Genomic DNA, 12,646 nt, shown 5'->3' with positions numbered 1-12,646 from the left:
GGTACGAGGACGCCATCTTAGCTGTCTCTGGTCTGGCTCTGGACTACGTTTCCCAGAGGCCACAGTGGCCCGACGTTACGTCTTTCTTGACGTCGTGGCGAGATCGTTAGCTCCACAGGGACCCGGACGCGACCAAGGGGAGGCAGAAGGTGAGGGGTCTGGGAGTCCGGGGCGGGGACGGGGCGTGTCCAGAGCCTCCGGTCTGTGAGCGCTGGCGGGAGCCGGCTGAAGATGCTGGGTTGTGAATGAGTCTTTGTGGCTGCGTGACCAGGTGTGGGTGACTGAGTGTGCGGTTGTGGCCGCCTGGCTCCAGGGTGTAAGTCTGGTTGTGTTTGTGTAACCATGTGTGATACTGTGTGTTGGGGTGTGGGGTCCTTGCTACTGTGGGTGATAACTGATTGTGTCTCTGTTGTGTATGTGTGACTGTACGCCTTGTTCTTGGGGGTGCGGGTGTCTGTGCGGTTATGATTCCATGTCTCCAAGGTGAGCGTATGGTTTGGGTTGCACAATATTATAGCCACGTGTGGTATTGTGTGCAGTTGTGTGTCTGTGACTGTGTGGTGACGATGCGTGTGTATCCCTCTTGTGTCCCTTGGAGTGTGTCTGTGAAACGGTGGCTGTGTGTGGTGCTGTGTTTGTAAGTGTAACGTGTCTTTCTTTGCCTGTGTGAGTGTGACTGTCTCAGAGTGAATGTTCAATTATGACTGGTTGGTGTTGGGTGGGCTGGAGTGCCAGTGATTATGTGTGTCCCCCAAGTGGGTATGTGATTGTGGTTGTGTGAGACAGTTGTGGGTATTGGTTTGGAAAGGCTGTGATTATATGAGAGTAACTTTGCGTATCATCGTGGTGAGTAAAATTGAGTAACTGTGTATGTCTTTTTAGTGGGTGTGAGATTGTGACTGTGTATAAGGGCCTGGAGGTGTCTGTGATTGTGTGGTTGTGTCCTTGTGTGTTTCAAGAGTGGATGTGTGGTTGTGTTTGTGTGACACTGACCATTTGTGTCCCACCAAGTGTGCTGATGTGAGGTGCCTGTGACTCCAGTATACTGACCTTTGCAGAACCTGTGAAGTTAGAACAGACTGTGGCCCTGGACAGTGATAGCCTCAACCTTTACCTGTGACACTGGGACTGGACACGATGTCCAGTCTTCTCTGACTTCTGTCTCCTATGTGGAGATCAAAATGTTCTGCTTACTCACAATTCCTTTTTTTAAAAGTCTTCTCCAAGAAGATGTTGAGAGGAAAAGGAAAGAATTGCTATTGAACATCCAAAAGCTAAGCTCAAGATGCATCAGTTTTTCTTCTTTCCCTGAGACCCTTCTTGTTTTTCAGGATGTGCTTTTCTTTTCTTTTTCTGAAACTTCTTGCCTAACTTCTCCTCCCCCAAAGGACCTGGTCTCCAGTATATTGCCATTGGAGTAAATTATTGAGAGCCCTTTAGGTGAACTGTAAGGTCCATATACCCCCTGCTTCCTGCACACCTAATGTTCATTAAAATTTTTTTAACTTTTCGGGGCGCCTGGGTGGCTCAGTTGGTTAAGCGACTGCCTTCGGCTCAGGTCATGATCCTGGAGTCCCAGGATCGAGTCCCTCATCAGGCTCCCTGCTCAGCAGGGAGTCTGCTTCTCCCTCTGATCCTCTCCCCCTCGTGCTCTCTCTCTCTCTATCTCATTCTCTCTCTCAAATAAATAAAATCTTTAAAAAAAAAAAGATTTTTTTAACTTTTCATTTTGAATTAGTTTTAGACTTAAAACTCTTGCAAAAATAGAATTCCCATATACTTTTTTTTTAAGATTTTATTTTTAAGTAATCTCTATACCCAGCATGGGGCTCGAACTCACAAACCCAGAATCAAGAGTTGCACATTCCACTGACTGAGCCAGCCAAACACCCCAGAATTCCCATATATTCTTAACCTGTTTCCCCATTTTACCATTTTATGGTTATGTTTCCATTTTACATAATCACAGTACATGATCAAAACCAGGAGATTAACATTGATACACTACTACTAACTAATCTACAAACTTTATTCAAATTTCATGAATGTCCCTTAGTGTCCTTTTTCTGCACGAGGATCCAATCCAGGATCATATGTTGCAGTTAGTAAGTCTTCTTAGTCTTCTTTGATCTGGCACAGTTCCTCGGTCTTTATTTGTCTTACTTGACCTTGACACTTGTAAAGAGTACTGGCCATTTATTTTGTAAATTCTGCATTGTAGAATGTTCCCCAATTTGAGGTTGTCTGATGCTTCCTTGTGATTAAATTCAGAATATGCTTTTGGGACAAGAATATCCCAAAAGTGATGTGTTCTTCTCAGTACATCGTATCAGGAGACAAGAGGTCAATTTGCCTCATTATTAGTGGTAACTTTAATCACTTGGTTAAAGTGGTGTCTGTCCAATTTCTCCACTGCAAAGTCACTATTTTTCCCATTGTAATTAACGTGTGTCTTGTGCAGAAATACCTTAAGCTTCTCATCTTACTTCCACCTGCAAATCTTAACATTCATTGATAATTTTTGCCTGAAAATGTCATTACAGGCTATTTGCCAAATGGTGATTTTTAAATTTCCATCCTTCCTTCTACATTTATTAAATAGGATCCTACTGTTAGGAGATTTTCCTTCTCCCCCACTTATTTACTAAATTATGTATATATAAATTGGATTTTTATTTTATTTTATTTTATTTTTTTTAGTTCTGTAGGTTACAATTCATTACTGTCACTATGTCTTTGCTCAGATTACCCCAGATTTGGCCATTGGGAACTCCTTTAAGTTGACTCCTGTATACTTTCAATGTGTCCCCTTTATTATTTTTTTTAGTACTGCCATATTTTCTGGCACCATGAGATGTTCCAAGCTGATATTGTACTTTTGTTACCCAAAACTGGGTTTATCTCTTGATGGGTGTCGAGCCAAAAGACAAAACCAGCCGAAGAATAGGAAGAGTTTTTCTTGCGCTAAGTAAGGGAGGACACCGGGGATCTTCCCTAAAGCAGTGTCTCCCTGAACAAAAGAATTGGGGAAGTTTTAAGCTAAGGGTGCATATATATTAACAAAGGGGCTTGTACAATGGGGAATACAGCATGGAACAGAGGCAAAAGTTATCTTAAAATGACTGACTCCGTGTCAAAGTCATGAGGGCCAGCAAAGGACAGCATCATCAATTGTCTGGCCCCAATTGGTCTGGTATCTGAGTGCTCAAGGGGGTTTAGATCCTGCAGATATAATTCAAGAATGTACATCAGGTCAGTCTTCACTTTTGAATCAGCTCCGTGAATTTTACTGCTGATTTGTCGTTCCTGGTATGATTAGGTTATCTCCTGGCCTGATAGTGGCCGTTTGTTCTTAACATTCTTTCACAAGATGGCCAGAGGTCTAAAATGACTTTTCTTATATCAAGAATGCTGTGTGTCTGTTTTTTTTTCCCCCCCAAGGCCCCCTAACTCTTTCTGTTTACACTTTCCCAGCCCCAGTTCTGGAACATGTACATTTCCTAGGGAACACTGGCTCCTTTTAGTAGAAAATGATATTTAGAAACCAAGATTAGGGGACGCCTGGGTGGCTCAGTCATTTTGCATCTGCCTTCTGCTCAGGTCATGATCCCAGGGTCCTGGGATCGAGCCCCACATTGGGCTCCCTGCTCTGTGGGAAGCCTGCTTCTCCCTCTCCCACTCCCCATGCTTGTGTTCCCTCTCTCTGCTGTGTCTCTCTCTGTCAAATAAATAAATAAAATCTTAAAAAAAAAAAAAACCAAGATTAGATACACTCATTGCTTCTAGGTACTCTCAGCTATGAAGTATATATATCTATACACACACACACACATCCATATCTATCTGTATGAGTATACGGATAATCCATTGCTTCATATGCTATCTCTAATTCCAGTTTAACACCAGGGGATTTATTCCAGCCTTCTCCATTTCCTTTTATTTTTTGGTAACTCCTTTCTCTGACAATGAAAAAGTTGACTCTTGGGATGCCTGGGTGGCTAAGCGTCTGCCTTCAGGTCATGATCCCGGGGGCCTGGCATCGGTCTGCGTGGGGCTTCCTGCTCAGCAGGGAGCCTGCTTCTCCCTCTCCCTCTGCCCTTCCCCGGTGTCTCTCTCTCAAATAAATAAATGAAATCTTAAAAAAAAAAAAAAGTTGACTCTTATTAACCACAATATATTTATTTATCTATTTGCTCAGTCCTAAGTAGAAAGTAGTTTAAGAATTGCTGACCTAAAATAAGATGAAATCAGAGAGGGAGACAAACCATAAGGACTCTTAACTATAGGAAACAAACAAACAGAGGGTTGCTAGGTGGGTGGGGGGTTGGGGTAACTGGGTGATGGGCATTAAGGAGAGCGCTTGATGTAATGAGCCCTGGGTGTTATATGCAACTAATGAATCACTAAACTCTACTTCTGAAACTAATAATACACTATATGTTAATTGATTTTAAATTAAAAAAAAAAAGAATTGCCAACCTACACTCCCATACCTCATACAGTTATTTTTATTTTTAGTCTTAGTGAAAATACAGTTTTCCTCACACCCTCCTATATGGTAATGTTACTCATTTGTAATATAGTTGGTTCATTTGTTACCATTTGTATTTTATTTTGGATTTACACACATACATCCTGGTTGATTTTAATTATTTTTTGAATACAGGAAACATTTCTATGTTTCTAAAAGCCTTAATTATTTTTTTTAAAGATTGATTGATTGATTGATTGATTTGAGAAGAGAGAGCACATACACGTGGTGGGGTGGGAGGGGCAGAGGGAAAGGGAGAGAGAGAAACCCAAGTAGACTCAATGCTGAGCTGGAGCCCAACTCAGGGCTTGATCTCATAACCCTGAGATCACGACCTGAGCTGAAACCAAGAGTCAGATGCTTAACCAACTGTGCCGCCCAGGCACCCCTAAAGGCCATAATTAGACAAAAGATCTACCCAATCACTCCTCCACCATTCCTTCTCTCCCAATTCTATTACCCCATCCTTTCCACACTGTTCCCACTCATTGTAGGTAACCAATTTCATTAGTTTGTTGGGGTTTTTTATGTTTGAATATACATTAAAATATACAGAAAATTTAAACATACATAAAATTGGCCACTCTATTTTTAAATGTACCATTCAGGGACATTGAGTACATTTACATTGTTGTGCAGCCGTCACCATCATCCATACCAAAACTTTTTTCATCTTCCAAAACTAAAACTTTGCTCCCATTAGACAATAACTCCCCATTTCCCTTCCCTCTAGCTTCCACCTTTTGGCTATTGTGGATAATAGTGCTACGAACATTGGTTAACAAATATCTGTTCAAATTCCTGCTTTCTCTTCTTGGGGGCATATACCCAGAAGTGGAATTGCTGGGTCACATAGTAATTCTATGTTTAATTTTTTGAGGAATCACCATACCATTTTCCAAAGATGCTAAACCATTTTACTTTCCAACCAGAAGCACAAAGATTCCAGTTTCTCCACATCCTTGCCAACACTTGTTACACACATACATATATACATATAAATATTTATATTAAAATATTTTTATGATAGCTATCCTAATGAGTATAAAATGGTATCTTGTGAATTTTCTTAAGTTTATTTATTTTTTTTAGTAATCTCTGTACCCCACATGGGGCTCAAACTCCCAACCCTGAGATCAGAGTTACATGCTCTGCCAACTGAGCCAGCCGGGCACCCCTCATTGTGGTTTTGATGTGCATTTCCCTAATGATTACTGATATTGGGGATCTTTTCATGTACTTTTTGGCCATTTGAATATCTTTGAGAAATGTCCTTTGCCCATTTTTTAATTGGGTTGGTTTTTGTTGCTGAGTTGTAAGAGTTTTTTATGTATTATAAGTATCAATCCCTTATTAGATACAAATAACAAATATTTGTTCCCGGTTCATGGATTGTCTTTTTACTCTGTTGATAGTGTCCTTTAATGCACAAGTTTTTAAATTTTTTTAAAAGATTTTATTTATTCATTAGAGAGAGAGAGACAGAGAGAGAACATGAGCAGGGGAGAGAGGCAGAGGGAGAAGCAGACTCCCCGCTGAGCTGGGAGCCCAACATGGGGCTCAATCCCAGGACCCTGGGATCACGATCTGAGCTGAAAGCAGACCCTTAACCATCTGAGCCACCCAGGTGCCCCCGAGTTTTTTAATTTTAATAAAGTCCACAACATACCTATTTTTTCTTTTGTTGCCTTTGCTTTCTTTGTCATAATCCACGAAATCATTAGATTAATTAAATCCAATATTGTGAAAAATTTCCCCTATGGTTTCTTCTAAGAGTTTTAGTTTTAGCTCTTATGTTTGGATCTGTGATACGTTTTGAGTTAATTTTTGTGTATGGTATTAGGTAGGGGTCCATCTTCATTCTTTTGCATATGGATATCCAGTTTTCCTGACGCTATTTGTTGAAAAGACTGTCCTTTTCCCCATTAAATGGTCTTGTCTAGGGTGCCTGGGTGGCTCAGTTGGTTAAGCGACTGCCTTCGACTCGGGTCATGATCCTGGAGTCCCAGGATTGAGTCCCACATCGGGCACCCTGCTCGGCAGGGAGTCTGCTTCTCCCTCTGACCCTCCTCCCTCTCATGCTCTCTATCATTCTCTCTCTCTCAATAAATAAATAAATAAATAGGGCGCCTGGGTGGCTCAGTCGTTAGGCGTCTGCCTTCGGCTCAGGTCATGATCCCAGGGTCCTGGGATCGAGCCCCACGTCGGGCTCCCTGCTCAGTGGGAAGCCTGCTTCTCCCTCTCCCACTCCCCCTGCTTGTGTTCCCTCTCTCGCTGTGTCTCTCTCTGTCAAATAAATAAAATATTAAAAAAAAAAAAGAATTTACAAAATAAATAAATAAATAAATAAATGGTCTTGCCTATTCCTGTTGAAAAGTATTTGACCACATATGTGAGGGTTTCCATTCTATGCTATTGGTCTAGATATCTGACTTTATGGCAGTACCACACTGTTTTGATTACTGTAGCTTTTTTTTTTTTAAGATTTTATTTATTTGAGAGAGAGAGAATGAGAGAGAGAGAGCACATGAGAGGGGGGAGGGTCAGAGGGAGAAGCAGACTCCCTGCAGAGCAGGGAGCCCAATGCGGGACTCGATCCTGGGACTCCAGGATCATGACCTGAGCCGAAGGCAGTTGCTTAACCAACTGAGCCACCCAGGCGCCCTTGATTACTGTAGTTTTGTAATAATTTTTGAAATCAGTGTTCTTTGTTCCAATGAACAGTGTTCAGTGTTCCAACTTTGTTCTTTTTCAAGACTGCTCCTTCAGATTCTGTGTGTATTTTAGGATGAATTTTTCTATTTCTACAAAAAACATCATTGGGTTTTGATAAGGATTGCATTGAATCTGTATATCCCTTTAGGTAGTATTGATATCTGTCTTGGTCAGCTGAGGCTGCTCAGAGTTATGGAGGCTGGAAGTCTGAGACCAGGGTGCCAGCATAGTTGGCTTCTAGTTAGGGCTCTCTTCCTGGCTTGCAGATGCCCACATTCTTGCTGTATCTTCACAGGAAAAGAGAGAGAGAGAAAGCAAGCTCTCTCTAGTGTCTCTTTTTATAGGGATACTAATAGGACTAATAGGACCCCCCCACCTTACAAACTCATTTAATCTTAATTACTTCCACCCTTACAAACTCATTTGATCTTAATTACTTCCACAATGCTCCTGTCTTCAAATACAGTGACAGTAGGTGTTCGGGCTTCAACATAGGAATTTGTCTTCCAATCCTTGGGCACAGGATATCTTATCATTTATTTATGTCTTCTTCTGTTTCTTTCAGCAGTGTTTTGTAGTTTTCAATGTGTAAGTCATTTCCTTTCTTGGTTTAGTCCGAAGTATTTTGTTCTTTTTTGATACTATCATAAGTGGAATTGTTTTCTTAATTTCCTTTTCAGATTGTTCATTATTACTGTGTAGAAATGCAAATGATTTTTGTGAGTTGATTTTGTATCCTACAACATTGCTGAATGTATTAGTTCTACCAGATGTGTGTGTGTGTGGGAGGAATCTCGAGGGTTTTCTACATGTACAATCATGTCATCTAAGAACAGAAATAACTTTACTTCTTCCTTTCCAATTTGGATGCCATTTACTTCTTTTTTCTTGCCTAAAGCTGCTCTGGCTAGGACTTCCAGTATGTTGATGAACATCTTTTCATATGCTTAAGGGCCATTTTTACATCTTTTTTGTGAATTATCTGTTCATATCTTTTTCCTATTTTTCTTTCAGTATTTTGTCTCAATGTTTAAGAATTCATTACATATGAGGGATATTAGTCCTTCACGGTGATGTATGGTGCATGTATTTTCTTTTAGTTTGTCAGTTGTCTTTTAACTTTGTTTATGGTGGAGTTTTGTTTTTTGGGTTTTTTTGTCATTCAATTTTTTTTTTAATGTTATGTAGTCAAATTTACCAATATTTTTTTTCATTACTTCTGGACTTTGACTTTCTCAACCCCAGGATTAAAGAGGAATTTACCTGTGTTCTTTTCTAATACCTGTATGGTTTCATCTTTTTCCATTTAGATCTCTGATACATTTGGAGCTTAATTTTATATATGGTATGAGGAATGGATTTAATTTTATATTTTTCAAATGGCTACCCAGTTTTCCAAACACCATTTATTAAAAACTTGTGATGCCATCAATCTCCATCATATACTAAATTTCCAAATATACTTGGTACTATTTCTAGGTCTTCTGTTCTGCTCCACTGGTCTGTTCATCTATTTATGCACTACTACCATCTATTTATGCACTACTACTGTTTTAATTATAGAGGCCTTGCAATATATTTTAATGTCTGGTACAGCCACATCCCAGAAGTCTGGATAGGATAGAAGTTTGTTGCGGTGGGGGTGATTGGGTGGCTCAGTCGGTGAAGCATCCAACCCAGTTTTGGCTCAGGTCATGATCTCAGGGTTGTGAGATCGAAACCCCACACTGGCCTCTGCACTGGGAGTGCAGCCTACTTAAGAGTCTCTCGCTCCTTCTCCCTTTGCCCCACCCTCACACTCCTGCTCACTCTCTCTCTCTCAAAAAAAAAAAAAAGTTTGTTGCAGTGACTAGATCTAATTTGATTTGGGGGCATTTTGGGTTTTGGGTAGTCTTAAATTTGCTTCAAGCCAAATTCTTTTTTTTTTTTTTTTTAAAGATTTTATTTATTTATTTGACAGAGAGAGACACAGTGAGAGAGGGAACACAAGCAGGGGGAGTGGGAGAGGGAGAAGCAGGCTTCCCGCCAAGCAGGCAGCCCGACGCGGGGCTCGATCCCAGGACCTTGGGATCATGACCTGAGCCGAAGGCAGACACTTAACGACTGAGCCACCCAGGCGCCCCTCAAGCCAAATTCTTATTGTGCTTTTGATAAATTATGAGAAATAAAAAAATATAGTTAGTAGTACTTGATGTTTGTGAGTTAGTCATTATAGCAGGGTTTTAAATAAGGTCTTAGTCCCCACCCTTAGACATCAGGGCTCTGCAGACTCCATGAAATTTTATTCACAATTTTTGCAGATGTTTATTCATTTGATTTTTTTCTTGGAAGAAGGTTTAACATTCCATAAGATTTTCAAAGAGATTCAAGACCCCTGAAAATTTAGAACCACAGGTCTAAAATCTAAGACAGTGATACCTGGTAATAGCCTTTGAGATGCCCAAAATTTGCAGCCAACAATAGAGAAACAGAAGAGGAATGTTCCATCATCTATTACATTCATATGATGGAATATTATCCAGCTAATAAAAAATATGCTTACAAAGTGTTAATCAGAACAATGAAAAGGATGTCATAAACAAAATGATAAATTAAAAAGGGCTCAAATTTTGCAAAGACCCCACCTAAAAATCTGATTAGTGATTGAACAGAGAAGAAATTCACTGTATATCTGACACAATGCTTTCTGCTTTGCATACACTGCCTTATTAATTTGAACTGTCCTAAAAATTGGTCATTCACAGAATGTTTTTGATAATGAGGCTATATCAAGGTACCAGGGAATATGAGTCAACATTTAAAAGACTGTTAAAGTACTTCTAGTTATTATTGGTTTTCAGTCACACTAATTTCCTTTTTTGTCCCTATTCGTGTCATAGATATTTTCTCAGTTGCTCATAATTTTCCTACTGCCAGGAAAATAAATACCAACTACCATTATGGTTATTTATTTTTAAATGGAAACAATATTGTTATGATTTTTATTATGAAAAACATAAACTTAATGTAAAAATAGAAACTTGCTAAAAATTCTTCATCCAGAAATATTCTTAATATTTTGATGGATATATTTCAAATATTTTTTCTCTGTGATTTTATAGAGGGGTGTCACATATATATAAATTCTGTAACCTTCCTGCCTCATTTAATAATGCATTGACCATAGTACTGTTGTATTTTTTTAAAGATTTTATTTATTCATTTAAGAGAGGAGAGGGGGAGAGAGCACTAGTGGTGGGGAGGGACAAAGGAAGAGGGAGAGAGAGACAGCAAACTCCCTGCTGAGCACTGAGCCAGTCATGGGGCTCAATCCTGGACCCTGAGATCACGACCTGAGCTGAAGTCAGGTGCTTAACTGACTGAGCCACCCAGCCTCCCCAGTACTGTTGTATTTTAAAATCTCTGTATAGTATTTCATTATCAAGATGTACCTTAATTTATTCATTTTATTGTCTATTAAAGAGTATTTATATTTCTATAATTCAGTTATGAGCTATTTTTGTGCATACCACTTCATATATTTTTATAATGAATTCCTTTGGGAATTAGACATTTACTAAGAATTTGCAAAGATGCAGGGCACCTGGGTGGCTCAGTCAGTTAAGTGTCTGCCTTCAGCTCGGGTCATGATCCCAGGGTCCTGGGATCGAGCCCTGCATCGGGCTCCCTCCTCCGCGGGAAGCCTGCTTCTCCCTCTCCCACTCCCCCTGCTTGTGTTCCTGCTCTCGCTATCTCTCTCTCTGTCAAATAAATAAATAAAATCTTTAAAAAAAGAGAGAGAATTTGCAGAGATGCAAAATCCTAATCTAGAACTCAAGGAGACAAAATGCTATTTAAAAGTTATAGTCTTGAGGGGCACCTGGGTGGCTCAGTCGGTTGAGCATCTGCCTTTGGCTCAGGTCATGATCTTGGGGTCCTAGGATCAAGCCCTGCATCGGCCTCTGTGCCCAGCTGAGAGTCTGCTTGTCCCTCTTCCTCTCCTTCTGCCCCTCTCCCCACTCATGCTCTCTCTGTCTCTCAAATGAATAAATAAAATCTTTTTTAAAAGTTAAAAATAGGGGCGCCTGGGTGGCTCAGTTGTTAAGTGTCTGCCTTCGGCTCAGGTCATGATCCCAGGGTCCTGGGATCGAGCCCCGCATTGGGCTCTCTGCTCGGCGGGAAGCCTGCTTCTTCCTCTCCCACTCCCCCTGCTTGTGTTCCCTCTCTCACTGTATCTCTCTCTATCTGTCAAACAAATAAATAAAATCTTAAAATAAATAAATAAAAGTTAAAAATAGGGGCACCTGGGTGGCTCAGTCGTTGAGCATCTGCCTTCGGCTCAGGTCATGGTCCCAGGGTCCTGGGATCAAGCCCCGCGTCAGGCTCCCTGCTCGGCGGGAAGCCTGCTTCTCCCTCCCCCACTCCTCCTGCTTGTGTTCCCTCTCTCGCTGTGTCTCTCTCTGTCAAATAAATAAATAAAATCTTTAAAAAAAAAATAAGTTAAAAATAAATAAATAAGATAAAATTTGTAGTCTTGGGGTACGTACATGGCCCAGTCAGTGAAGCATGTGATTCTTGACCTCAGGGTTGTGAGTTCGAGCCTCACGTTAGAGGATGAGATTATGTAAGGGAAAAAAATTTTTTTAAATAAAAGTTATAGTCTCTATTTACCCTTTTTTTTTTGAGAGAGAGAGAGAGAGGGAGAGAATCTTAAGCAGGCTCACTAGCCTGCGATCATGACCTGAGCTGAAATCAAGAGTTGGAGCTTAACCAACTGAGCCACCCAGGCACCCCTGTATTTACTTTTTTTTTTCCCCTGTATTTATTTTTAAAGTGCAAATGATGTAATAGGGGAGATAATACTAGTATACAAATGTTCAAAGTAAAGGATGATAAAGGGCACTATTTACCCTGATAGCATGCTATGAGAATTCATAAGAAGGAGATAACTTGTATGACCAGAGCAGTCATTGTCATGTCATGTCTAAGTCAAACTGATCTCATAAGAGCTCTGTGGAGGGAAATTAGTTTTCTTGAGTCCTATACAGGACTTGCAGTTTTCATTCTAATCATCAGAAATCCAAAGTGTGTCCAATTGGGCAAAATGAGTTTGTAGCTGTTTGGAGAATAGTGGGGCAAGTACGGAAAAAACAGACCCATCTGACAAGAAGAGCTAAAAGGAAGCACCACTTATACATAGGACATGACCCTAATGACTTCATTTTTTTCCAGGCTCAACTACAGCACACATGAATATAGTTACCAAATCAAGAAGTTTGCAACTATTAGGAGCTGACAAAGCAAAAACAAAAGCCATTCTGTGAAAATATAACTGTTTTTAGAATATCCTAAGCTATTATTTCACGTTCAAGGGGAAGATTGTTTTTAAAAAAAGTAAGTATTTTCTTTTTCATCTGCTAT

At 40.2% G+C, this 12,646-nt stretch overlaps 1 protein-coding gene across 4 annotated transcripts in view; it reads left to right on the top strand.

Annotated features, from left to right (window-relative positions):
• The first annotated feature begins 23 nt into the window (after positions 1–23).
• Positions 24–12,646, top strand: part of ZNF565 (zinc finger protein 565) — a 37,540-nt gene continuing 24,917 nt past the window's right edge. For 2 of the 4 annotated variants that reach the window (XM_078063312.1, XM_078063309.1), the window contains exons 1-2: positions 24–149; positions 12,458–12,619. The gene's annotated coding sequence lies outside the window, so the exon portion shown is untranslated. The remainder of the gene's footprint in view (positions 150–12,457; positions 12,620–12,646) is intronic. The other 2 variants (XM_078063311.1, XM_078063310.1) reach the window with 1 other exon arrangement.

The sequence above is a fragment of the Halichoerus grypus genome, chromosome 15 (genome assembly GCF_964656455.1).
Source record: "Halichoerus grypus chromosome 15, mHalGry1.hap1.1, whole genome shotgun sequence".
Taxonomy (NCBI): Eukaryota; Metazoa; Chordata; class Mammalia; order Carnivora; family Phocidae; genus Halichoerus; species Halichoerus grypus.
Note: the sequence above shows the minus strand (reverse complement) of the source record. Positions and strands in the feature narration are given on the sequence as shown.